This window comes from Balaenoptera physalus (assembly GCF_965194825.1).
Source record: "Balaenoptera physalus genome assembly, contig: HAP1_SCAFFOLD_1849, whole genome shotgun sequence".
NCBI lineage: Eukaryota > Metazoa > Chordata > Mammalia > Artiodactyla > Balaenopteridae > Balaenoptera > Balaenoptera physalus.
This window is the reverse complement of record NW_028124954.1, coordinates 36,506-62,782: the sequence shown is the minus strand read 5'-3', so window position 1 is coordinate 62,782 and position 26,277 is coordinate 36,506. Positions and strand designations below refer to the sequence as shown.

Below are 26,277 nucleotides of genomic sequence, written 5' to 3'. Positions count from 1 at the left end.
AATGGAGGTAAATTCAGGGGTAAAGCCCAGGGAAGAGTCCATATGTCAGTTACAGGTCAGCTATGGGCCCTGTGTCCGAGAAGACGCCCCTCAGTGTGGGATGACCAGCTGCTCTCAGAGAGAACGAGGCTCCTGGCCCCGGCTTCTCATGTGATACTGGGGCAGATCCTATGCACAGAGGCTGTGGCCTGCAGGGGGCGTGTATGAGCACCTCTGCAGGGTCGAGGGGCCAAAGGGGGCCATGGGCAACCTCTCCCAGGAGAAGTCACCTGCCCTGGGGCTGGGGCATCAGTCCCTCAGACCCACACCATCTACCTTTCTACCTGGGTTCCAAGCCCAGCAAGGCACAATCCTGACTTCCCCAGTGTAGGATTTCCCCAGTGTGTGACAAGCCAGGCTGTGGCCACCTACCCCGAGGGTATAGTTCAGCGGGGCAAAGCCCGTCACTGCCCCCTGGGGAGGCAACTACAACAGAAAGGTGAGCTTTGGAGAGCAAGGGTCAGGAGTCAGGGAGGAGAGGCAGAAACCCAAGAAAGGACCCATCGCCTGAGCCCACATCCTTGTCCACCTCTGTGGGGTCAGTCAGCCTCCAGTGTCTGCTCTGAGATCACAAGACCCCACAGTACTGGCCATCACAACCACCTGCCTCAGAACAAAACAAGAGGGCACAAGAGCAGGAGGCCCGTATGATAAGCGTGGTCCGTTGAGGAGGTGCTCCCGGGGCCAAGTGACAAGACATGGCTTCTCAGGGCACAGTTGCCCCCAGACTCAGCATAAATGTCTGGGCTGTGAGCCCATTGGTTCTGGGAAGGGCACCAGCATAAGGTGAACAGATGCTCCATCCTGTGGGTCAGGCAAGCCAGGAGCCTTTGACAGTCAGCCTGCGCTACACCCTCATACTTCACAGGGCAGGAGCCTCGGGGGGGGAGGGGGGAATGGGGCCTGCCCTGAGGTCACAGCAGAGAAGGTTTGCTGCTGGAGGGCCACACACAGGACAGCTGTATAGAATGTGATCAAAGGCTCTCTGGTGCTTCATGCCATTCAAAACCAGGGGTCTTAAACAGCCCGAGGGTAAGATACCGCCAAATCCTTGCTGAAATTTCTGAGCCCATCCTCAGATCCCAAATTTTGCCCAGATTGCCAAAAGTTTCCTGGACTTCTGGTCAAGGACCCGATTCATCTGTACTGCTCAGTGCACAGCAAGATTGCCAGGACGGGGCCTAGGGATCTTGCCCACACAACCGTCCCTGACATTTGGTCCTGGAGAACCACCTGCCCAGCTACCGACATCTCCTCCTTCCCTCTCATCAGGCTAAATGCAACTGGGAGAAAGGCAACACAAAAGGAGGCAAATGTGGAAACATAAACCCGACAGTGCTGTCTCCCCCAGCCAAGACTAAGAGTCCATGAGTCTACCCGCTGCACTCACCTGAAAGCCCCCACATATCACCAGAAGCACAGAGAGCACACAGGCCATCAGATACACCTGACCTCAGTTTCCTCCTGAGAGAGCACTCAGGGGCCTCCCTGGGATTTGGAGGTGTCAACAATTCACTGCATTGTGGCTTATGCCACAGAGCAATTTTGAACAAGGATTCTAGTACCGGTAAACTTTAAGCACTGCTTTAAGTCCAATCACTTTCTGTTTAAAGAGAGAGGACTTGGGACTTCCCTGGTGGCGCAGTGGTTGGGAATCCGCCTGCCAATGCAGGGGACATGGGTTTGATCCCTGGTCTGGGAAGATCCCACATGCCGCCGAGCAACTAAGCCCGTGCTCCACAATTACTGAGCCTGCGCTCTAGAGCCCACGATCTACGACTACTGAGCCCGTGTGCCACGACTACTGACGCCCGCGCGCCTAGAGCCCGCGCTCCGCAACAAGAGAAGCCACCGCAATGAGAAGCCTGCTCACCGCGACTAGAGAAAGCCTGCGCACAGCAACGAAGACCCAACGCAGCTAAAAACAAATAAATAAATTAATGAATTTGAAAAAAGAGAGAGAGGAATGGAATATTTTAAACAGAGACATATGAGCCCTTTAAAGGGCAAAAACATGTTGCTTACAGCTTTTCACATGGAAAAGGAAACAAAAAGTGACTGGGTTTGCCGTTTTCCTTGAATTTGTCTAGTACTAGCACTAGATAATATTGACGATCTTCACGCTTGATCACAAACAACATGATGCTGTAATATTCAAACTGTTGGTGAAACTTTTTTAATCTCATGATTTACTCTGGAACAATTGTGTTGACATAGGTACTGATGGTGCAAAAGCAAAGGTGGCAGAAGTGCTGGCACCTTAACCCAAATCAAGGAGTAGCACCAAACTGTACTAGTTGGGCTTGTATTCACTATCATACACTTGTATTAACAGTGCCAGTTCCAGTTAAGAATGTTCTGTCTTCAACAGTAAAAATGATTGATGTTAGTAAATCTTGACCATTGAAATTGAATATTTTATAGTGGATGATGAAATTCAACATACAAACATCACACATCTGTATATCAAAGGGAGTGGGAAAAAGTTAGATCAGATACTGACAAAGAGGAAGTGGATGACATGGATGATAGATGTGAAAAATTAGCTAAAATGTAGCACAGAAAAGAAACGGTCAGAAATTATGAATGAGAAATATATGGACCTAGAGTCTGCTGGTGGCTTGATTTTGGACTTTGCAGCCTCCAGAACTGTGAGAAATATACGTCTTTTGTTTAAGCCACCCAGTCTGTGGTAGTTTGTTATAGCCTTTTGAGCTAAGACATATTTTAGTACCAAGAAGTAACAAATACCTAAATATGTGGAAGTGGCCTTGGAATTGGATAGTAGGTAAAGGCTGAAAGAGATTTGAAGTGCATGCTAAAAAAGAGCTGAAATCGCCATAAAGTCCTTTCAGCCTATACCTATTAAAAGTGATTCTGGTGATGGCTCAGAAAGCAAAGAGGCACACTGGAGAGAAAGTCTCCATCTTTGTAGAGAATACAGAAATAATCATGAACAGATAGAAATATGGACGTTAGATGCTATTCTGGTGAGGTCTCCAACAGAAATGAGGAAGACATTATTAGAAATTGGAGGAGAGGCAATTCTTATTATAAAGTGGCAAAGAACTTGACTGAACTGTGTTCTAGCGTTTTTGGGAAGGTAGACCTTGTAAGTGATGAAATTGAATATTCATCTGAGGAGATCTCTGAACAAAGTTTGGAAGAAGTAGCTTGGTTCCTCATCACCGCTCCTAGTAAAACACATCAGGAGAAAGATAAATTGAAGACCAAATTGTTAAGCAAAAAGAAATCAGAACTTAGAGATTTGGAAACTTCTCAGCCTATCCATATTTGAAAGTGAGAAAGCTTGTTCTGAAGAAACTCTAAGGGTGCAGCTGAGCAACCCTTTGAAGAAGAGATCATAGGTGTGATATTAATTTAATTAGTCATCTCAGCAGAGGCCAGGAGTAGAGAAGGGACACTGCCAGTTTGAACTAAAGGGGACAGAGAAAGCCAGGCAGAATGAGGAAGGCTGTCAGAATTCTTGGATTCTACAGAATGGGAGACTAGAGCAATTTGGCTGTGCATGTGTACTCCTCTTGAAGAAAAGGGAAGAAGGACCCCAAAGGTGATTCCGAGGTCATCGGGTCTGTCAATCCCACCACAGGCCGAGGGGTCTCAGTTTCAAAGTGTGAGATTGTCGCCCTCACAGAGAGTCATGGTGTAGGTGGAGGCCCTACAGAGAGCTGCAGTGTGGGTGGCACCCCACCAAGCTGAAGGAGTGGGGCTGCCCCACCGAGCTGTGGGGATGATGTTGCCACCCCAGTGGGCCTGGAGGGCAAAGCATCAAACTAAAGAGGGTTATTCTCGTACCTTAAGATCTAATGGGACTGGCCTTGCTAGGCTTTGGACTAGCTTGGAAACTGTCACCCCTTCCTTCTTTGCTATTTCTTCCTTTTGGAGTAGGGATGTCTATTCTATGCCAGTCCCAACATGGTATTTGGAAACACTTAACTTGTTTGGGTCACAGATTTACAGCTACAGAGGAATTTTGCCTCAGGATGAATAGTACCTCCTGTCTCACCCATATGTGATTTAGATGGTGTTTAGATCAGACTTTGGACTTTAAATTTTACAGTTGATGTTGGAATGAGTTAAGGCTTTTGAGGCTGTTGGGATAGAATGAATGTATTTTGCATACAGTAAGGACAGGAATTTTGGGTCCCAGGGGCAGAATGCTATGGACGTATATCCCCCCCACCAATTCTTATGTTGAAGCCCTACCCTTCAATGTATTTGGGGATAGGGCCTTTGGGAGGTAATTAGGGCATGGGAATGGAGCTTTCATAATGGGTTTAGTGCCCTTAAAAGAAAAGACACAAGAGAGATCCCTCTTTCTCTCTGCCACGTGAGGACGCGGTAAGAAGACAACCATCTGAAAAGTAGGAAGAGAGCTCTCACCAGGAGCTAAATATGGCACCTTGATCTTGGACTTCCAACCTTCAGAAGTGTTAAGAAAGTACCGTCTGTTTTTCAAGCCACCAGGTCTAGGGCATTTTGTTATAGCCGTCCAAGCTGATGAAGACACAGAGAATATATAAGATGGTCTAATATACATATATCCAGGGTTCTAGAAGTAGAGACAGGAGAGAATGAGTAGAAGTAACATATGAAAAAGATAATATTATGTTCTAGATGAGATGAAGAATGTGGATTATCAGTTAATGAAGCAAAATAGATCACATGGAGGATACATTTTTTTAACCTGAAACTAATCACACGTCAAGAAACTGGAGAACACAAAAGACAACAGACAGTCTTCCAAAAAACAATCAGCAAGGAAACTGATCACCCACCATGAAAGGGTGTATTGATGGCATAATTTGAAAAAAACAGTAACAAAAGCCATATTCGATGGAATAAATACTCAAAGTTCTGAAAGGAAAAACTTTTCCTCTGGAACTGATTACCCTGTCACATTATAATTTCTAAAAGTTCACCAACAAGGGAACTGATAAAATATTTTTAATGTATGCATACAATGCAAAATTATAAATAATTAAAAAATTAAAGAACATCTAATATATCCATTTTTCTTAAAGTAAGAATGTTGAAAGAAGAAGCCAAAGGCAATATGATTTACATGACACCATATATAACCAAAAATATTGTTATTATACATAATTTTGATTATCTACAGCTCTGCTAAAAGCATAAACATTTTTATAAGATGGATATATACCAAGTTCTTGATGGTAGCTATCTTTCTCATTGTTGGTGAGAGGTGTAAAATGGGACAACCCTTACGGAAAACAATATGAAGTTTCCTCAAAAAATTACAAATATAACTACCATGTGATCCAGCAGTCCCACTTCTGGGTATGTATCCAAAAGAATTCAAAGCAGGATCTCAAAGAGATCTTTGCACACCCACATTCGTCGTAGCATTATCCAAAATACCCAAGACGTGAAGAAGCCCAAATGTCCATCAACAGATGAAGGGATAATGGGGGTCTAAAAACACAAGGAAATATTTCCTTCCTTGAAATAAAAGGAAACCATGTCTCATGCTACAACATGGATAAACCTCTAAGACATTATGCTAAGTGAAATAAGCCACTCATCAAAGGACATATCATAGCCACTCACATGAAGTATCTACAGTAGTTAAAATCATAGAAACATACAAAGGTGATTGTCAAGATCTCAGGGAGGAGGAGGGAGAATTAGGGAGTCTCTGGTGTCCCAACCCCCGCCTGGGTCCTGGGGAAGGAATCAGAACTCAGAACCGGGAGAAGAGGCCTTGGCCAGCAGGGAAGGGGGGGTGAGGCCCAGGGCGGGTCCACAAAGGATCAGAGCATCTGAGTGCATTAGGAGGAAGGGGCTTCAGAGGTGGGCCAGCACAGGCCGTGACGGGGGCTAAGCAGGCTGCGAGGGGGGGCAGTTCAGGGAGACAGCAGGGGTCTGCTCCCTGCCCCTCATTGTTTGCTCGTCTCACCCTTATGAGCGGGTCATTTCCCCTGCTCTGATGATTCAGTCTCTGCCGGCAACCACAGGACGGTGACTGAGGCCTCTACACTCCTCAGCATGGATCCCAGCTCCCACCCAGATCTGGGGCCACAGACACCTCTCCCCACCCCTGCTGCCCCTGTGAGCAAGCTGTTCTTGTGAAACACGGTCATAGTTTGTCAGGAGGAACTGTTTTCTATGGGAATACAAATCAGTCTTGATACCAATACACACACATGTCCAGCCATGGGTGGAAAGGGAAGGGACAGTAGTTCTGGGGTGTCGTTGCACACCCCTAGGCCCCTAAGGCCAGTCCCCACAGCCACAGCCAGATGGGTCCTCCTCCCTCAGCTGAACGAGATGCTGCTGCACAGAAATCCCACAAGTCCCACAAAGGGGCCCCACTGTCACTACCCTTATACACACCTGTAACAGGTGCCCCATGAACTTCCCCGCGCCCATTCCCCTTGTTGCATCCTCATTGGGATTAAGAGGTAGCTGCCTCAACCACGCTCCACATTGCAATAATCCCAGTGGGACTAGAGAACGCTCCCGCTATGACGAGGCAGACAGTCCTGTCCCCATGGCCAAGACTTTTCCTGTCTGGTCAGGCCACCCACACAGGAAACCCTGGATGAGCGGAGGGTCACCCCAGCGCCATCGCCTGGCCACTTCAGGGAAGCAGAGAGAAGCTCCATAAAGACAAGGGCCGTCTCCAGGCTCCGTCCTAGAAACTGGTTAGTGTCCAGAGGGCTGAGAGGCACAAAAGCAGCTCTCCCTCCCCAGACGGTTCAGGGATGCAGAAGATGCTACAGATGCCCCAGAAGGCCCCTAGCCAAGCAGGCTTTAGAGAAGGGGATGATGAGGGGGTCCCTGGGGAAAGTGAGAGCTGTGCGTTCCCAGGGGCAGCCTGAGGAGTCCTTGTCTATGTGGAGGAAAGGTTTGGTCACCTGTAGATCCATAGCTCCTGTGACCTCCCTCACCCTTCCTTCCTCTCAGGATCGCTCTCTGTGGAGCAGCTCCACACGAACAAGATGACAGTGGCCTGAGAGCATTTCCCACCAAAACTATCTTTATTCACCATTTTCATACATCACTCCAAAGGTCCTGCCCACACCCACCTCCCCCACCTCCCTAACCCCCCACAATCCCACTCCCCCTCCCCGCCCTGGTGGTCCTGCCCTCCCTCCCTTCCCCCCACATCCTCCAGGATCAGCACTGGGGTGAGGAGGAGCCCCTAGGCTCCCGTGGGGGCCGCCCTGGGGGGCTCGCCCTGGAGGGCCGGCCCGGCTGTTCCCTACTAGCTGCAGCGCTTCCTCTTCCTGTTCCTCCTCTTCCCTGTGACAAACGGGTCACGCTTTCTCTTTCTCGGCTGTGAGGGGCGAGCCAGCCCCAGAGCCAAGGCTGGCCTCGCAGAGACCCCGTGGGCAGCCCCGGGGATGGGCAGCTTCTCAGCAGCGGCTGGGCGCCCACACAGAGCCCGCTTCTTCGACTTGGGAGCGGCTGGTGGAGCTGGACTGAGGCCCCTTCTCTGAGGGGAGGGGGCCTGGGGAGCACTCTGGGCCCCCCAACCTCCAGGGGAGGCCAGGCCTGAGGCAGGGGCACGACTCTGGGACAGCCGGCAAGGCGGCAGGCCCTGCGGAGAGGCCAAGAGGGAGGCCAGGCTGGGGCGCTCCTCCTTGTCCTCACCGGCCGCGTCCCTGGGCCTTCGGGCCTCCCGAACAGGAGGCGCCACTCTGAGAACAGACGCATCCCTGGGTCCCAGTCGAGGGCCAGTGCGCCTTTTACCCTGGGGAGGGGAGGGCCGCCCAGCCCGGGATGGAGAGACCTCCTGACGTCCTGGAGAGGGAACAAAGACTTTGGGCCCGAACGGGCCAGTGTCTGTTCGGATGGGCCTATGAAGAGCCTCAACATCAATCTCTGGTGGGCAGGCTTCATCACTGACCCCTCGACGGCGGTCCTGGTCGTGCCTCTGGGCACCTTGGCCGGCGTGGGACTCAGATGGACTTGAGCCCATTCCGGGTGCACTGTGGCTCGGGGCTGCCGGCCCACCCTCGTCCTCCTTCAAGGCCAGGAGTCGTTTCTGCACCAGCTGGTAGGAGGGAGGAGGACAGTGACGGCTCCACGCGCACGTGTGAGAGGATGAGCACTGGGCAGTGGGACAATGGCCCTGGGGGGGAGGAGGGGACAGGTGACCCCAGGACTAGACTCCAAATCCAGACACGGTGGCATTCCTGCCATCCTCCTGCACCTTATTCCCAGCTGTGTGTCCTTCCCTGCGCTCCCGGCTCCCCATCCTCTCCTTCCTATCACCCTGCGCTGCACCCACCCCAGAGAGGGCCCTTCCCCATGCCAGGCCTCCGAGGCAGGGAAGGGATGGACAGAGCCATGTGGGCCTCCTGCTCTGGGGCCCTACCTCTCCCCTGCTCACTGGGGTCCCTCCGTGCCCTGGTCTTCCTGGGTGTCCCTTGTCTCCCCTGTTCTACCTGCGATCCCTCCCTCCTCTGGCTCCCCTGGGCCACCTGGTTTCCCCTGTCCCCTGGATCACCTGGGGTCCCCCCTCCCCTGGAGTCCCTTGGCTCCCTAAGTGTCCCTCTCCCTCCCCTGGCTCACTTCTTCAGGGGTGAGTCCTTCCTCCTGCTTCGACTCCTCAGCAAGGGCCGAGACATCCAGCTGTGGGTCTGGGGAAAACAATTCTGCCGGGAATCGAGGGTGAATGACTGCCTCCACCTCGGACAGAAAGAAGAGGCTGTGAGCATCCTTGGCCAGGAGTGGCCTGTGACACAAGAAGACCAGGAGGGAAAGTGAAAAGCAGAGACCCACCCCCACTCTCCTCCACAAGGCGGGGATGGTCAGCACACACACACACACACATGCACATACACAGTCACACAGAAAAGAGCACATATACAGATGCACATACACAGACACACAAAGGCATACACACAGACACAAACATATACACACATACATCTGCGTAAACCTCCCCTAACACCAGGCTCAGGAACAAGGAGCTGAGCTTAAGTCCCATCGGCCTGAGCAGAACCCAGATCTTGGGTGCTGAGAGTTCCATGCCCTGGCATCTTGTAGACCCCAGGCTCCAGGCCCAGCCTACCTTGGTGACAGAGTGTTCCCGGGAACGCAGCTCGTCAGTGTAGCTCAAGAGACAGGGGTCCAAGTAGGTGTCGTCCTCTTCCTGCTTCAGCTCATTTCCGGCCTTTCCACATTCTGCATCTGACTTGCCTGGGGCTGAGTGGACGGGCCCCACCAGCGCCTCCATCCTGTCCACATCCTCCCTCACAGCCTCAGGGGGAATCTCCTTGGGCGCCTTGGGCTCCGGGTTCCGCTGGGATCTGTGTGGCTTCGGGTGCGAGGTCTGGGCCCTGGGGCCGGACATCCTGGGAGCACAGGCTGAGGCAGAGCAGGAGGAAGGGAAGGAAGGTGAGGGACTCCCGGTCCACCTCCTGACCACCGAGCGCACGTTGGTGAGGGCATTGTTTGGGGGACGTTGATGTGGGTGTGGGAGGGGTCAGGACCATCTGAAGCCTCATGCACAGTTGGAGAGGGGAGGTTAGGGGGTCATCTAAGAGAGTCACAAGTAAGGAAGTGGGGAACCTCCAATTTTCTAGGGGTCTCCCCATCAAGCCCACTTCTTAGGCAGACTTAGTGTGGGGTCCTTTGAAAGGGAGGTGTGAGAGGAGTTACAAAACTGACCAAGTCAATAGCCCGTAGTGACAAAGGGCAGCTGAGACCCCCCCCCCCACCCCCCGCCTCGGTGGCTGTTTTGGTTGAAAGACCAATGCCCCTGTCTTGAAAGAAAAGGATCCACATGGGGACGGTGGCCAACCCTAGGCCCCTGTTACCTGTGCCTTCAGCTCCAGTGGGAACCTGGGTGCCTGGCTGAAGGCCCACTTTCGGGGCTGGGGGCCCCCGAGGATCCAGCTTCGGTGGGTCCTGCGCGCACTGCATCCACTGCAAATTCTGAATGTGCATCTCCTCCTCGGCTGCAAATTCCATGAACCTGGGGGGTGACGGAGGCACAGGCCACCCTGAGAAAAACGCCTGGGTTCTGGAGCCCAACAAAGGCAGCCAAGAATGAGGCACTGGGAGAGGATGTGCCTTGGGGCCGTCAAGGCCCTGTGAAGTGCTGTCCACAGGACAGAGCTGCTCCTGGAAGTGATAACAAGATCTGGGACCCTTCCTGCCTCACCAGCACTGCAGGGCATTCAACAGCATAGACCCAGGTCGCTGAATTGAACCAGGTCAACGGGACACATGGCTGACCCAGGGGGCACCCTCCTCATGCCCCCGTCCCCATCCAGGACCACATGCAGGGCTGCCAGCCAGAGGCTGGAACAGGCATGTGCTCCCCACAGGGGTCCTTGCCCGAATCCAGGACCCTGGGCTAGGACTGAGAGTCCTGCAACATAGACCTGGAGACAGGGCCCAGGAGAGGCTGGACAATGTGGATGCTGAGCTTAGAGGAGAGGCCTTCCCTTCCTCTGAGAGGCGCTCGTTTGTTTGGTTTTGTTTCTTAAACCAAGGGGATTACCATGGAGCAAACACTGGAAGGGCCGGAGACCCTTGGGCCGACAACAGCTGACTTCCCCAGCCTCTTCAGGGATGCCAGGGTACCCACTCAGGGCACTCTTCATGAGGAGAGGTGGTCCCAAATCTATGTTAGTGGCCGCCAGCCACCCACCACTAAGGAAGCAGCAGGCTGGCGGGTGGAGCTCTTTCCCCGGCCCAGCCCATATGGCCGGAGTGGGACCCCTACTGGACTCACAGCTTCACCCTGCCCCGTCCTGAGACCTTCATGTCAAGGTAAGGGTAGGTCAAAATCAGGGGAGGGCAGAGCTCCTGGTGGAGGAAGGACAGAAGTCTCAAACTGTCAAGGTGAGGGATGGGTTTCTGGGGGACAGCAGGGACCCTGGGCTGCGGGGACCCTGTGCTGGGTGACAGCCCTTCTCCTCTGTCCTCTCTGATGCGCACCCCCACGGCCAGACCCTGCCCTCACCCACTCGCCTCACCCTCCACGCAGCCCCTGGGCCCAGGACGCTGACTCACTTTTGCGCCGTCTCGTAGTAGATCTTCCGGTCAAACTTGCTCAGGCGCCGCCATTCCTGCACGGCCCTCCACAGTCCCTCCTCCAGCAGCATGGTGGGATTCAGGCGGGCCACGGATCGAAGCACTGGGCTGTAAGCCCTCGGGGTCAGTCTCCGGGCCCAGCCCAGCCCCCACCTGCCTGACCCCACCCGCCCATGTGGACCACACATCACTCAACCCAGAATGACTGAGCAACAGGAGGGTGAGAGGCGGGCGTCTGGGAGGGCAAAGACAAGCCTTCCCGGCCACTGCTGTCACCGCCTCACACTCACTCAAGGATGACCATCCACTCCCAGGCTAGAGCTGGCACATTGTGCCTTGGGGAGCTCTTTTCCTCCTCAAGGCTGCATTTTCATAATAAAAATCACTATCATCAATGAGGCATGGCAAGTGCCAAGCAATCTGCTCACACTTCATAGATTAGTCCAAGGCGTCTTCTGCACAGTCCTCTGAGTGAAGTGTAATTGTCCCCTTTTTACGAGGGACCGGAAGTTTAGGATGGAAATGCCTGCCAGGCTCACAACTCTAGTGGGAGAGAGCCCACGCCCTTAGGAGAGCTCTACCATCACCCTGTTCCTAGTGGAATTCTCCACAACGAAGTGGAGGCATGCATAAAGCGCTCTCCTGGGCCCCGCGCTCCTCCCCCTCCTCTGAAGTGACCTCCCCTGGCCATGTACGCTCAAGTCCTGTATGAAGGACACGGCACCACAGGAGAGTGCGGCATCCGCTCCTCGGCTCCTCACCTTACACCACGACCCTCTCTGACTGCAAGTCTTCAGTCCATATTACCATGAGAATCATGGAAGAGCAAGCTGGCCAGACTCACAGGGTGGTGGGGCCAGTTGAGATAGGGCACATGTCAGTCCTGATGTCACGGACTGGCAGGCCCACCCATGTGACCGACAGTGTGCCTTCTCATAGCATGGACATCGCCCTCACACCTTCCTTCCAGTATCCCTAGAAACCTAACGTGCGAGTCCATCCCCAGTTCCTCTTTATCTAAAAGCTCCCATAAGCTCAGGACCCCCTGAGCGTTCACTCACATGAGAAAGCAGGAAAAAGCTTCTGCATCAGGACTCAGGCAAAAGTGTCTCCGGGCCAGGGGCTTGACGTGCTGCCAACGTAGGAAGTTACTGTACTCTCTCTGGGGGTTGGAGGAGCCATCCTGCGAGGCGTTGGACTGGTTGGTGGCCAGGCGGCCCTCCCTGGAAGTGCCATGTGGCCATGGCCCAGAGTTCACTGGGCGAATGAGAGGGGCCAGCTGGGCAGCTGGTGGTGGAGCTTGAGGAGGAAAGCCTGGGGTCCGGCCTCCCTTGCCAGCCTGACTAACTCCAACAGCTGAAGCAGTCACAACGGTCCCCATCACAGGGGTTGCTACGAATACGGGTGCAGGACATGAAGCACTCCTGCTGAGGGCCCCTGCCGCGCTCCAGTTGAGGGGGGCCTGAGTAACGACAAAGGTCTGAGTCTGGGGGACCTCCACTGTCCTCCCTTGTGACCTGACTTGAACAGTGAGGTTGCAAGTCCCAGGGGCACTGGGGCCACGGCCACCATTAGCCACCAAAGGCGTCCTGGGGAAAGCTGGCAACAGCAGGCTGCTGCCAGGAGGGAATGCTGGCGTGATGGGACGTGGCAGGTGCTGCTGCCAGGGTGGCCGGTGCTGGGCGCCAGGAAGGGGTGGAGGGAAGGGCACTGCCGTGAAAGTAGACAAGGAGGCCCCGGGGGTCATGGTCATATCCGTTCCCAGCACTGCAGATGCTGTGGAGGCAAAGGAAAGGAGTGAATGCAGGAGGAGAATGGGCACGTGGCACTGAGGCTTTCTGTGGCATCAGAGTGTAAATCTCCACAGGGGAGGGACACTTGGACAAGGGAAACTGTGCAGCGTGCAAATGTCTTCCAGTGATTTTCATGCCCTGACCTCCAGTTGAGAATTATTCCACTGGTGACCCCGCGCCCATCCACCAAGATCCCTGACCCCTGTCTGCCGAGAAGAAATCGCCTCAGCAAGCACTGACTTGGAGAGCCTCCCTAAGGCACCCCCTGGCACCTAAGCCTCACAGGCTGTCTCCCAAGACCTGGAACTGTGTGGACATCCGCTCTGTGAGAAATGCCCCTCAGCCGGCGTACTAGCAGGTAGGGACCTTCTCCAAAGTAAGTTCTAGGCACCCAAAGGCCCTTTGTGGACAGGTATTGTGTAAAATATTAGGGCCCCACCTCCTCCTCAGTCCTCCTTTTCCTGATGCTCAGTAGAAATCCCCTCTTTCTTTCCTAGCCTCACAAAACAAAACAAAATGCTGGAAAATATCTCTCTAATGGAATCCCGATACAAACCCAGAACAATGGCCCAGAATGCACCTGCATCTCAGAACAACCCACAGCAGACACGTAACATGGGCCAGGTCCTGCCACCCCCTCCCCAGTGCCCAGAGTCACTGTCATCACTCAGGAGTTCTGTTCCTAGGAGGCGGGGGTGGGGGGAGTGGTGTGTGAGAAGTAGGCACGTGTCCCTTAGATTCTGTCATTTCACAGCCAGTGATGGCTGCAGAGGATTAAACAAGGGCCAGGGAATTGTCATGTTACATTGGTCATGGGAGTACAGACCGCCTGTGGTCCTTCCCCCTCCAGCTCCCAATAACGGAAAGACAATCTGAGAAGCAGGCATAAGCCAGTTGCCATGGCGATCAAGTGTCTGGATCACATCCCTGTTCAGGAGAACAAGGTACACACCACGGTGCACCTAATTAACCGGAACAGGTGTCATAGGACGTTTAATAATAACACAGAAGATCGTCTTCCTGCCCCTGGGCTACACTCCTTCCCCCTTTAAAAGAGGAAGCAGCCTTCACAGACATTCCACCCGAAACAACCCCACTCCACATCTGTCCCCTGTCCATGAAGAAGTGACAGGAAATATGAACAAACTCTTCCTCTCAAGGCAGCCTGAGGGTCCACCATGAGATACTGGACGAGATGAAGTAGGTCTGAAGTACTGCGATTCCACAAAAGGAAGAACAATTCAGAGCAACTCAGGAACCTGAGCCCTCTCTTGGCTGAAGTTACACGGTTGCCCATCCCCTGTGGAATCCAAAGCAACAGTTGCCTGAACTGAGAAGTGAGCTCTGGGCTGGGAGGAGTGGACGAGGTGTGGGCTGCGGCAGTTCGAGTAACCTCCGGCCTAGCTCTCGGAGAGGACACTTCACTGCAGGCGTGGCCACACACAGCCCCACTGAATAGTTTTCTCACCAAGACCATCTCTCCCCACGGCCCCCTGAGACACAGTATGCTCCTGTTCAAATCCCTTAGAAAGATACGGTGAGGCAAGCTTCAGGCGCCTCAGGAACACAAGACAGGTCTAGGCTTTCCTCATGACCCTCCCTGTGTCACCACCAGGACATCACACACATCCTTACACACACGTTTCAAAGTGGCTGGTCTCCCTTCTAGAAAGAATCAACCTGCCTGCTGCCATCCTTTCTCCATAGCCAGGGCGATTCCTCTTGATCCACCTCCAATGACCCCTCCTCCCCAGTGCAGTCTCAGGTTTCTTCAGGCTCCCCAGTCTCCCAGGTGAAATGTCCTTGTGTGTCCAGGGCTCTCTTCTCCCTCTACTTCAGTCCAACTGTGTGCCCACCGTGAAGTGTCACGTGTGAACCCGAAGGATGGGAGGGATGGCAGGGTCTCTGAGAACACACCCCCAGCCTATAGGCTTACCTCCTTCTGAAGCCATCCTGCAGGCTTGGGCACGGACTACTGCTGCCTGGTAGCCTCCATGAGAAAAGTCAAGACCAGGACCCAGAGAGTGACCTGCTTCAGCAGACGCTCAGGATCCAAGTGAAGGAGGGCCAGGTTTGAATCATAAAAGTAGAATGTGGCTGAAACGTTCTGCAGTGGGGGAGGGGCAGAGGGCACGTGGGTCTGGGTAGGGTGGGGGTGGGGAGACATTCCACGAGGGCTCTGGCAGGTAGGCAAGAACCGGAAGTTCCTTCCACCTCACACAGTGGCAACACAATTGGCGTGGGCCTCTTTATGCAGTTTATAGACTGTTTTCTTGATTCACGGCACCGAGGTTGGACTTGACGGTCCCTTCCTTTCACTTCTTTTTCCATCAACCTAGTTTTGTGTCCCTCAACACACTCTGCTTCCTACCTGGCTCTTGACTTACTTCAACAGAGACTAGACTTCCTGAACAAAATTCAGAACTGTTAGTCTGATAAACACTTGGGTATTTATGGCCACATGGAACTGAGTATTTGCAATTAGGATTGTCTCAGCAGATCCAGTGTCTTTGACTGCTGTATGTACATCACTCCTAAGGGAGTGGTCCTTGTGCTCCAACCAACATCCAGCAGGACCAGCCTTACTAATGTTCCTTTGTGCTGGAAAGCCCCCGTCCATGAAAAAACCATCATGCAGCCCCCATGTCCAAGACCAGAATTCACTAAATGTCTTTCTCATAGTATTCCATGGTTGTAAAAGATTTAGTTTTGTACCTTTTAAATGATTTTAGTATAATATTTTAAGCGAGCCACACCTTCTCATGGTTCAAAATTAAATTGTGCAAAATGGAATATGCAGTGGCGAGTCCTCCTCCCACCTCTTTCCCCTGTCAACCCAATCCTCTTTCCCGGAGGAAACCAGTGTTATCTCTTTCACTAAAATCTTCCCAGAGATACGTCATGCAACTAAAAGCGAAGGCAATCTGTTTTCAGTTTTTAAAATGCCTTCATTTTTTTTCTAGTTGAAAATTCATATATGTTCCAATATATCTGAGGATATTTCCAATGATTGTCTTTGTACGGGTATCGTGGCTCCTCTGTTTCTGCACTAGATTCCCAGAACAAGAATTTCTAGTCTCTTAAAATTCAAAGCACCTGAAAGAATAGGGTGGCTCGATCTAGTAAAGAAAAGTAACAAATGCCTAACTGAATTTGACTTTTGAATTTCACATAAACAATGAATTCATTTTTAGTACAACTTTGTCCCATGCAACATTTTGGACATAGTTTTACTGCAAATTATTTCCCTGTTCATCTGAAATTTACATTTAACTCGAAATCTGTATTTTATCTGGCAACACTACCAAAAATTCAGAACATACTAAGCTATTCTCAGTTACTCATCCTTATGACAAAGAGAACTTGGAGTGACGAGACTCAAGTGTGCACCTTGGCTCCAACAGAAAACACAACTGTAAACATCCACAAAATCTGCAGGCTCTTTGGATGAAATGGATTTGGAAGAGTCATCATATAGCACTGAACATCTTGGCTTAGTAGCGGTAAGGACAGAAGTAAGGAACAAGAAGGCAGAAAATCTTCTTCTCTTTCCTTATGTTAAAGGGACTAAACACCCTAGAGCCCTGGTTTTTCTAGGTGTTAAAAGTCCACTACCCATGAGATGGATGTGCACCTTGACACAGTGCCAAGAGTTTATCCACCAGTGTCCAATCCCCAGACAAGCCCACTTCCATCGAAATCCTAGCCTGCAAGCCCTGCTTACAAGTTTGTTCATTTCCTGTCTGCATTACATACACTTGCTCTTTACAATCTAGGCTCATCATTGCATATGGCCCCATCTGCATGGGAATCATGGTAGCATTCCTTTTACAAAACTTGTTTGATTATGATTTTCATATTGAGAATCCATGTCAGTCAGTTTACCACTATCAAAATGATATGAAAGAGTATTCGTGTTTTGTGTTGTGAGAAGAGAGGACTGTTAGGAAACTTGTCAAGGGAGATGAAGGCTGAAAACCTCAGAGGATGGCAACCAAATCACTTGGGAGACGAGATTCTCTCACTGCTGTAGCTGCAGTAGAACTCCAACTGATTGTGGGGTGTTGGGGAAGGAAACAGAGGTTTAGAAGGACTGTTCCACAGTGTGAAAAAGACTCCTGTTGGTGCTTAAGAAGTTCCTTGCCCCTTGTCAGGAAAAACTGACTCCGAAGAAGATGAGAAGATAAGGTGAGAATATTTCAAGCAACATCATGGTGAACTTTACATCTAAAGAAACTCCTGTGGGGGGCTGAAAAAAATAAACAGTTTGGGAATATCGCTCAGTACTGGAGCTTTTACAATGAAGGAAAACGCATATGATTTTCACCCAATAACTTCATACTAGAGGGATGGTGAGGCAAAATATTGTACCCAGGCACTCGAGAAAGGCAGGCTTCCTTGTTGCTTCCTCCCTTTGTTCAGTCATTCAACCAATTATTTACAAGAATCTCACTCATAATTCTGATACAGGATTTGAAGGACTCTTCTCAAGGCCACTGATACAAAAATTGCACTGTGCAAAAATTAGCCAGTCCCAATTCTGCAATCACTTTTGTAATACTTCAAAATCCCACACCCCAGAGACAGAGATCATCAAATTAGCCCAAATGTAATTTGGGAAGAGCAGTCACAGAAGGGAGTATCTAAAAGTCCTTTGGATCATGATCTCTGACTATTCCTGCACAGAGGCTGCCGGCAGGCATTGACTACTGAGAAAAAACAACTCTGGACATGCATCACAAGCCTCAGAAGACAGTTCATCTTCCACTCAATCACGAAACATTAAAGAAACGAAGAGATACCATGTTTGTGTCTGGTGGAGTTTTCAAGTCTGTGCACTTGGAGGCGCTTAGTACTGTTAGACGTGAGGGGTCTTCAGAGGCATCCTGTTGAGTGAGAAATGCTCTAATCTTGCAATTGACCAGAAAGAGGATCTGATGATTGAAGTTTCTTTGGGAAGTATTACAAAGTTAGGGCAGTAAGTTGATCCCGCTACTATTTTTGTTGTTGTTGTTGTTTTTTAATGCCAACTGAAAGTCTGCAAGATATTACAAAAAAGGAGGGAGGGAAAGTAAAATTGTTCCCATACTACCTGCTGTGTTGAAATTGGCCCAGATTGTCCACTCTCTCTCAAAGTTATTAAAAAAAAAAAAAAACGTACAAAGGAAACACCTGTGAATCAACATTTATTGAAAAACCTCCATGTATTAAATACACTGAGAAAAAATATTCTAGTAGAGTAAATGCGTTTGGAAAAACTCTAGGAACGGAGTCAGGAGACAGTATCTTAAGAGTGTTTCCCAGGTCTGAATTCTTTGCTAGAATTGTTTAACGGAAACTTCAGGCTTGCTAGGAAAAAGGACCCACTGTTTTTTGAAAGGCATAAACAAGAACCAAGGAACTGCAGTCCAAAGGGCATGAAAGCACTTGCCCCAATTGGAGGCTACTGTGCTTAGAGCAGAGCTCTCCAGAACTCTTTGTAGCTAAGTGTATGGGTTTCACGTGTGCAATAGAAAACTCACGAGTGCACATCTCACAAGAGCTGGTTTTAAGAAGAGACCATCAGGAAAGTTCCCGGCGAGGAGCGTCGCCAGAGACACTCCGCAGCGTGCCCGACACTCCACCTCGCTCCTTTCTGGCAGAGAGCTGCCAGAGCAGGTCCCCGCGCGCCCCGCGCCTGCACGCCTGCGCACGCTCACTAGGGCGGGGCTCTCGGGCACGCGGACCGCCATCCTCCAACTGCTCCTGGCGTCTGTTGGGGCAGTCGGCTCCGGAAGACAGGAGCGCATGCGCGAGCGCGGAGGGTGGGGCCCCAAGGGCCGTCCGGCGGGGGCGGGGCCTGTCATGGCGGCCTCGAGAGTCAATTCCAGGAACCCTGAGGTAAGGGGTACGGGGACTTTTGACCCCTCAGGTGTCACCGCTCTGCGCTGTTGTTCACCCTGTGGGTTATTTGTGCCCTTGTCCGTGTAAGGAGACTCCCCACAATGTGGATTCACGCCCCCATAGAGCTCGATTCCCTTGAGGGGTTTACCCCAGGGTTATTGGCCCCACTGGAGAGCCGGCTGCATGAAGTGTTCAGTGATTGCGAGGCCTACAGTGGGGGGGAAATAGTGTGTGTGAGCTATTAAACAGGTGCCGTTCTAGGCTGCGCGTTCTGAAGAGTACAAAAGCTAGAGGGACGTTCCTGCGAGTTGAAAACCCTCATCTGGTTCCAAAGGTGTAGCTCAGGTGATTGGAAAATGAGTGAAGAGCGAAGGAACACACTCATGGTTTCACTAGTGTCTTCCTTCTTATCATAAAAACATCAATCACCACTTATGTCCAAACTGCATTCTTTTGTCAGTGATGGGAGCAACTTTGCTGAATGTGGTAATAAACATGTATTTGTAGTCTGATGTCACATCATGATTGATTTGCAAGCATAGATGGGGTCTGTACATATTTAATTGGTTGGTGGGAATCTGATATGTAGTCAAATGTGTGGGTTGGTTTTGTCTGTGGATGTTTGTGTCTGAAGGGAGGTCGTGCCTGTGTTTTTGTGAGAGCGTGTAAGAGTGAGTGTTGTACTTGGAGGGTGTTGAGATGTGACGCAGGCATACTCAAGGAGTTGGTGGTTAGGTGTTTGTAATTAGTTGTTTGGGGAATATGTTTACATGTGTTTTTTTCACCCATGAATTTGGGGATTTATGTGTGTCTAATGGTGGATTTGGAAGGATTATCTGCATATGCATAAGGGCAATGTCAGGAAAAGTAGTGGTGTATATTACTTTGGGTGTCCAGTCTGTTTATTTTGTATATTTGGGGAATGTAGGATGATCATTTGTGTATTCAGGGCATGTTGTATGGTTATGGGGTGTTTGTGTGTGTGCATTTTCAGGAGCTGTCTATGTATATTTGGATGTGTAGAGGGCAAGTCTGTGGCTATTTTATGGGACTGGTGGATGTTGTATATGTAGGTATGTTGTGTTTGTATGATTCTGTATTCTGCAAGATGGCAGAGTTAGTTCTGTGTGAGAGGCTGGGAATGTGGGGTTATGTATATGCCGGTAGTGTGGTACTGTATGTGTATTTGGAACAAAGGGCATATAGGGTGATATTATTGCACATTTGTAGTGTACTGGGTAATTGTGGTTCTATTTGGGACTTGTGGAGAGTTATGTGTTAAATGAGTTTGTGTGTGTATTCAAGGGGCATGGCCACTTGGAGGAATATTTGCTGAGGCTGTGCATTTGTAATTTTCAGTAGGAGCCTCTTAAGCTTATGTATTTTGGGAAGTGAGTATATGTGTATCCGATAAAGAGGTGGGGTTCTATGTTTCTACAGGGAAGTTGGACAATTGCATTTCTATGTATTAGAAATATGTGATACGGGTATTTGTGAGTACTTGCATATGTGTGAGCTGGCTCCTAATAGCTAGGGATAATTTGATATATGGAAGTTGTTTCATAAATGGTTTGCTGGAGATACTTCCATGTATCTTACTTGTGTATTCTAATCTGTGTGTGTGTCCATCATCAGGTTCATGCATTATCAAAGTTTGTTCATAAGGTATGGAGTTGTTAGGAGTATTCAAAGTGTATATCTTTGGAGAATGCTAGGGTGTTTATACATGTGTTTGGTAGGAGTAAGAGGTGGTCTGTCTATATATTCAGGGTGAGGGTAGAAATATATATATATAAACACCCACACACACATACACAGTTTATATGTTGGGGTAGTGGTGGGGAGCTTGTATTCTGGAGAGGTAGCATAATGTATAGTGTTTGGGAGGGGATCTGTATGTTCAGGGCTTGGGAATATTTGCATGTGTGTGTCCATACGTGTGTGAGAATTGTGTATGTATAATAGTAAGACTGCAGAGGTTTTGAGTGTGTCTGAGCATTTGGGGTGTACACTCATGAGTAGTTTGTGGGTGTGTGTATTTGTGATTTGTGAGTATAGCAGGAGGCTTAGAGTCCTCTATGTGTCTATTTCAAAATGTAATGCCTGAAGAATTTAGTGGTGTTGCTTGTATGTATGTTCTCAGTATTAGTGAGGTGGACTTATATGTACCGTTGACCCTTGAACAACACACGTTTGAACCACACGGGTCCACTTATAGTGGATTTTTTTCCCAGTAAATACTACAGGACTACTACACGATCCATGGATGCAGAACCACTGCATGGAGGGTTGGCGCCCTAACCCCCAAGTTGTTCAAGGGTCAGCTGTATTTGATAAGTATAGGTTATTTGTGGCTGTGTGTGTTTTTGAGTTCCTGCGGCTTCTGGGGTATGTATTCTGGGGGATGTGAGAGTTTAGTTTGTGTGTTTGGAAACCAGTAGACGGTGTAGGTTATGTGTGTGTGCAGGAATCCTGGAGTATATGTATTTTAGGGCTGTGGGACTGCATATGGGTCTTTTTTGGGTTGCACGTGAGACAGTTGTGTACTTGGTGAGCCTGTGTGTTTAGGTACTCAGTGTGTACATCTGGATGGCATATTGGTTGCACGTGTTTGTTTTCAGGCCCATGTTGTGCGTGTATATATAGTTGTGAGAGTGGAATGTGAATATTCAGGGTGAGTAAGGTTTCGTCTGTAAAAATTTAGATAGTAAGAGGTGGTCTGTTTGTGTATTTATTCAGGGTGAGGGTAGAAATGTACGTGTGTGTTCAGGATATATATATATATGTATGTATATGTACAAACACATATGTATATGTGGTATCCTTTTGGTTCTATATCTGTGGTGGGAGTTGAGGGGTCTACTTGGGGTGTAAGTGGATTGTGTGCACAAATTCATAGGAAAAGGTATGGGATGTGCTGGAACTGGTTCATACTATCTTGGGATAGTCAATGGTGCATATCTCTTCCCAGCTCTGTGTTCAGTGATGTCAGGTGGGTAGCTTGAAATTGGTCATGCTGGGAATATTTATACCATGTAGATAGCATAAGTGAAGTCTTTCCCACCTTTCTCGGAGAGTTTTTTAGCGCTTACCAGCAGACCACTGATGTGCGTGTTTGGATGTATGTATGTATGAAGCAAGAATATTTGGGCATCGGTGGATACGTATGGGACACCCATGTGAATTGTGAGTGGGGCACCTGGGGCTATGGGCCCCTGTATATGTGCATTGACCCTGGTAATTGTGAATCATTGCATTGCTCCTATCAGGTTGGTCTGTTCTTTAGGGCCAAAGAATCCCCATCAATGTTGTAGATTCCCAGTAGAAATCATGCAGATGGATACAGGGGTGTCTGTACCTTAGGCAGGTGGACACTCCTTCAGCATTTGGGTGGTCCTAGCATCTGTGTCCCTAGAAGGGGGGGCCTGGTGGACAGATGGCCATGCAGAGCAGAACCTTCACAGGTGTGTTGTTGGCGTGACAGGCAGCAGTCAGAAAGTCACGGGGCTTCCTGGATAGGAGGTCAGATGACCAAGGGCTCTCCCAGGAAAATACCCTGAGAATCAGTTGGACAGCTACAGGCGTTACTGGCTCTTCTGGGGCACAGCTGACGTGCAAGGACACCCTCCACATGGAGTCCAGAGCCACGTGTCCCTGAGCCCAACTGCCCCAGGGTGGTGGGAACTGTTGCGTATCAGGCTGGTCAACTGTATCACTAGGTCTCAACCAACCTGTCTCCATGGAAATCTAAGTCCTCAGGGGTAGGCAGGACCTCTAGGGATCAGTGAGCTGACAAGGACAGGGGTGGGGAGGCTTTGTCCCTGAGGGAGAGTTGGGGACTGAGACCTGGAGAGCCTGGGGAGTCCCACTCTGAGGAGATATGGCTCTGATGTTCCCAAACCCTTTAGCCATGTTCTCTGTTCTTTTCTGAAGGCTCATGATGCTTCTAGCAGTGGGAAGCTTATCTCAGTTTCATGTTTCTCTGATAGGATGAACTGACCCTTTTATTCACTATTCCACATCGAGCTGCAGACCCATCAGATGGAACCATGTGATCATTGTGGCCACCAGCTGACCCCACAGCCACCTTGTGCCTTCCTTGGACCCACCCAGGAATTTCTGAGCCTTCTTTATGGTGAGTCTTGTGGCCTTTTCTCCCTCATTGGGAATCCTCCTGCCAATAAAACATGCTGTGAATGTTAACAAAAGGAAACCTCAACTAGAATTGGAGTCTGGAAGGCCCGTAGAGGGAGCTCTCATGCCGTGTCACTCATCATTCATGACCCCAAGAGGAAGAGGTCATTCACTGACCCCAAACAGGAAGTGCAACCACTTTACTACCCCAGCTGGAGGAGGCAAGACTTCCTTCCTGGCCAGCAACCAGAAATAGAAAATAGAAATAGCTAATAGAGAATTCCGCAGTTTAGCCAATGAGAAGCCATTGTCACCTGAAGTTTCACTTTCCTCCAGTGAACTTTCATTTTTTCCCTTGATGATGACTTTCTTTCCTTGTCCCACCCTCTTTACTTTGAAAGCCTTCTGGGACTTCCCTGGTGGCCCAGGGGCTAAGACTCTGCTCTTCCAATGCACGGGGCATGGGTTCGATCCCTGGTCGGGGAACTAAGATTTCCACATGCCATGTGGCGTGGCCAAAAAACAAAAAGCCTTCCATGTTGTGTAACCCGTTGGAGTATCTCCTTTTCTGTCAGATGAGATGCTGCCTGATTCATGAATCGTTTAATAAAGCCAATTTATTCAAACTTCAAAGTAAATCTTCACATTTACTCAGTTAAATTTTGTTTTTTAATACATTGGTGGCATTCAGAGGTGGCCGCTAACAGTTTCATATGTATCCCTCCAGAAATGTTCTGTATCAAAATATGTATGTGCACTTTTCTAAAATCCACTCTTATGATTCCTCTTGCTAACAGGATGATTTTATGATTAAATGCTTATCTTTTTAAAAAGAAAAAGATAAATATATTGGTGGCAGTGATGGGATCTGAAGCAAATTTCTGATAACATTTGGGACAAGGAGAAACAGGTGTAGTGCCCACAACTCCTTTGAGTTCACTGTCTTTCTTGCCATTCCTGAAGGTTTTTGGTAAGCTCCTCTTGGTTTGAGCTCCATTCTCTTTGATTGAGTTTGTGCTCGCAATCTAATTGGCTTTCCTTTACAGGGCAGGTCAGTTTGGCTGGTAGAGGATTCTCCCTGAGGCCAAACCCCTAGCCTTTCAAATGGAAATTCCCAGGACACAGTAACATCTCTTGGTTATTGCCAGTATATTTTTGAGTGGGAAACCTTAGCCCCTAATTTTGTTCCCTGGATTCCACATTGGGCACTGCTGGCAGTGTAGTCTGCACTTCCCCATCTGTTTGGAATCAGCCCTCAGTTTCCATGCTTGGAACTGTTGGTGGCAGCTATAGTTCTCCATTTTGTTTGGCATCAGTTTGCAGTCCCCATTCCTTGGGATTTGCTGGTTGGATCTTTTTCCTCAGTCCAGGGATCCCTGGGAATTGGTGGTGGTGCATACCAGGCCTTCTTTTGGCCAGGACATAGTGACATCTCTTTGTTACTGCTGATATATTAAGGCGCAGTTCTTTTGTGTGTTCTTTTGGGTTGACAAAGGCTAGCTAAGGAAATGAGATCCTTTATCACCAAAGAGTTGAGAATGCCAGCTTCTGGCACACCTGTTTATTTTATATTTGAGAACTATGGTCCTGGAGGCTGTAGATATTTAGAAAGATGGCAAAATTATACTAATATTGAGCTAGAATTACAATGGTCATTGTGGGGAATGTTCCAGTTAGACAAGATTGTTCATTTAAGGAAAACACTAGAGAGCAAGTGTTCCCAAATTGGACAGGGAGAATGAGATGCCTGCTTTAGTTGGTATGTAAAAATTTACAGAAGGTTTCAAGATTCCAAAATAGCTTCGTTTAGAGACTTAGAACAAAAAGCTAATGAAAAATTGAAGAGACAAAAGGTACCTGAAACAAAAGACCATAGGACGGATGTGACTGCAGATTTAACTCCTACTGTCCCCCCCTTTCCTTTTTCACCTGAGTACTCTTGTTTTACTCATTTTCTGTCTGAAATACTTTTCTATTCCAAAGAGAATATTTAACAATTGCCATTTAAAGTAAAACTACCTGAGGTTGCAGGTGAGCCCCCTCAGGTGTCCTTTACCCCTTGGTCAAAGACTGAACTGAGAGCTATAGTCAAAGAATTCTTTAAACCTAGGGAGGAACGCCCAACATTTTTTTGAAGAATTTAGAGTCACTGTCACGGCCTATGTCCCCAAACTGCTAGATCTTTATCCGCTTGTACACATGTTGGTAGGACTGGGGGAAGCCCCAGAATGGACGTGGGAAGCAAAATGACATAATCCCTAGGATGATATTCAAGATCCTCGACCTAAAAAGGCTTGCAGAATAACAACTAACCTTTTATAAGCTATTCCTAAAATCTTCCCTGCTCACACTTGGTCTATTATTAATTGGCCTAATAATGATTGGCCTATTATTCACTCATACAAACAAAAGAGGGGTGAATCTGTGGAAGACTTTAGAGCCCGTTTGTAGGCTCTCTTTTTACAGCATTTGGGGTTGCAAGCAATAAAAAGGCCACTCAGCCTACTTTAACTGCCCTCTTTGTAAATGGATTATCTTCTGAGATTAATGGATTGATAAACGGGCAGAAAATAGGCTGGGAGGCTGTAGGCCTGAGTGAACTCCTGACTATAGCTGAGCATTTTGAAAGGACCTTGGAGTAAGATCACAAACAGAAATCCACCAAGCTCATAGCCTTACAGTTACAGCAGCTCTAAGGCAAGAGACACAAAATAACACCTAGGCCTCCCCCATTACAACCTCCTAGGGGTCCATGATCAATTCGATGACCCAAAGTTGATGTTTCATTTGTAATCAGTGAGGACACTAGAAAAAAAGGTGTCCTCAAAGGTCCTATGCAAACTCTTCACAAATGCTCTCATATCTGTCTCAAAGGGAGGGCCCCCCCATGACCCTCTCCCCTAGTTGGCAGAACTCCAGAGGTTCTCTGGTAAACTATTACCAGCAATTACCTTAAACAGCCCAGAGGAAAATAGAATGAAAATTAATGAAAAACTGCCAAATTTTAGTTGATACTGGAGCTATGCTTTCTACTTTAAACCCCACTCTCATATTCTACTTTGAAATCTACATTAAACCCTAACCCTAACTGTAAACGTAATTACCTAACCCTTTAACACCCTAGCCCTAGCCCTAACCAGATCTGTGCTTTCTACTCTAAATCCCACCCTCAAAGAACAACAGGTCCCTCTGAGTCAAGAGGATGTTTCCATGGTGGGAGTACCTAATAAAGTTCACAGAGAATTTTTATCTCAACCAAGACTCCTTTTTGCTATGCAATATACCCCTGTTAACCTATTTGGTAGAGATCTCTTTTCTAACTTAAAAGGGCCAGTACATTTTGCCTCCAGTGGAGATCTCACCTTAAAGTTTCCTGATCAACCTGAAC

The 26,277-nt window shown here is 49.2% G+C and overlaps 1 long non-coding RNA gene across 12 annotated transcripts in view; it reads left to right on the top strand.

Moving 5' to 3' along the window:
* The first annotated feature begins 18,657 nt into the window (after positions 1-18,657).
* The window catches only part of LOC309654063, a 44,118-nt gene continuing 36,498 nt past the window's right edge, over positions 18,658-26,277 (top strand). For 10 of the 12 annotated variants that reach the window (XR_014259782.1, XR_014259783.1, XR_014259784.1 and 7 more), the window contains exons 1-2: positions 18,658-18,752; positions 22,745-22,890. This is a non-coding gene — a long non-coding RNA (uncharacterized lncRNA). The remainder of the gene's footprint in view (positions 18,753-22,744; positions 22,891-26,277) is intronic. The other 2 variants (XR_014259792.1, XR_014259793.1) reach the window with 2 other exon arrangements.